Source organism: Varroa jacobsoni, unplaced genomic scaffold (genome assembly GCF_002532875.2).
Source record: "Varroa jacobsoni isolate VJ856 unplaced genomic scaffold, vjacob_1.0 contig01508, whole genome shotgun sequence".
NCBI lineage: Eukaryota > Metazoa > Arthropoda > Arachnida > Mesostigmata > Varroidae > Varroa > Varroa jacobsoni.
Genome location: NW_019214649.1, coordinates 1 through 1,987, shown reverse-complemented (window position 1 = coordinate 1,987; position 1,987 = coordinate 1).

Below are 1,987 nucleotides of genomic sequence, written 5' to 3'. Positions count from 1 at the left end.
GCCGATCTGTTGCCTAGTTACTGGCGTTCTGGCGTCTGTTTGCCCATCTTCTCTGTTCAAGAAGACTTCGATCGTTTGATAGCACAACGAGTCGCGGGGTGCGTGGGAGGTTGTTTTCTGCGGAGAGGACGACAGAAATATCGCCCAGTTGACGTGAAGAGAAAACCATTTCTTTACGAGAAGAGAAAGGGCGAGGGGCAAGTCGAAGAAAGGACAATGTTCGGGCTCGAACACCGTTTGAGTGAAAAGCGGGGTGCTCCAACAAGATGAAAACACGGATGATGCGAGAACGGGTGTTATGCTAGATGTGCTAGAGAGTAGGAAATTCTCATCATTTATTAGCCCTGAATGTGTGGCCCCTTTACTGATCATATACAAATATCAACAGTAGGTTGATGACCAGGCAAAATGGTATGGGACTTTTGTATTGAGTTGAATCACAATGATACTCATAGCAGCGATGAAGGAAGCTCAGTAAAATGATCTCATGAAGCTCAGTGAAATTCAGTAAAATGTAATTGAGAAGCGTAACATCAGGGCGGAAGTCATTAGACAAAGAATCTGCAAGAATTACAGACATATAGCACCAGAGAAATATTGGAGACGGAGATGCAATACTTCAAGATAGAAGCCCATAAACATAATTGTCTGGGTTTATTCTCCATGTCTCTACCCATTAAGTCATCACCATAACATCCTGTAACAGTAATTTGAAGGTAATTTAAGTTAATCTTTGTTTTGACAGGAGGACAAAAACAAGTATGCTTTTCACCTGAAATATGTCGTACCTGATTTCCGAATAGCTTTTCGAAACGGGATTCAGTTTTTGCCCAATAATTCGCGGTTGCATGTTTTAAGCAAAGTCTGTAACAAATATTGAGCTTTATTACTATCATTTGCTGACTAAGCAATAGGCATCAATTTCAGAGAAACGAAATAATTCGTCCACTTTTCTCTTATATGCGACACGCTTTTAGTATCCAAAACTTTTTTGTTGGGTCTGAGAAACTTGAGTTGGCATGTGGTATTCGGTGTTGTGCAATTATGGCGAAGATCTGATTTTTGATATACAACCCTCGACAGTCACCTAGCACCATTAGCATCGTTGGAGTGGAAATATTCAAGCATTAGTATTTCAGATGTAGAGCTCTGCATTGTGCAACACATAGTACGAAGCTGGTAAGAACAGTAATCCAAAAATTTTTAGATGTATATGGAATTTTAAATATTTGAAATATTCAGTAGTGAGAATAATAATTAACATTCTGCCATTAACCGTTTGGAACTATGTTGGTTATTATTTCTTGTTTGGCATCATAAAAAGCGCAATGTGCGTTGTATGGAAGACTTTTCAAGAACCGGATTTTCAGTATAAGATTTCTACATCGGTAATTCGTAACAACTACATATCTACCTCACAATACGCAAATCGTCTATCTTAACATAGCCGCGATCATTGCGGAGTGATGAGCACAGAATACGCAGATTTACTTGACTATAAAATTTTTCTTCCTTAGAGAACTATGGACAAACACCATGTAACATCTCCTTCAGATATTACATTCCGATTATACACAGTTACACGCGCCAATTGTAATTTCGAAAAAGTAACATAATTTTTATAAGGACACAGAAATAGGAACAAACCACAAACAAGCAGATATTTTGGTTAACTTTCTAAGATACGCCACTTCACCGAATTCATTGGAAAATTCACAATAAAAAGTCGCGAAACTCGTATGTCGTCTTTACCTTAGAGGGAATTATAACCAAAAATCGTCCGAGGCATAACTAATAAACTTTACAATGTGTCGTATAGCAGAGTACCAGTAAATTTTTGTATGTCTTTACTCATGACCTTGGTGGAACCGCTAATGCATGTTGGGTCGTTTACATGAACGACGCTCTGCTTACAGTTCAGATAAGCACTTTGTAATATATTATATAAACATGTCCTTCGTTCAGATGAAAAAATAATAACGAACTC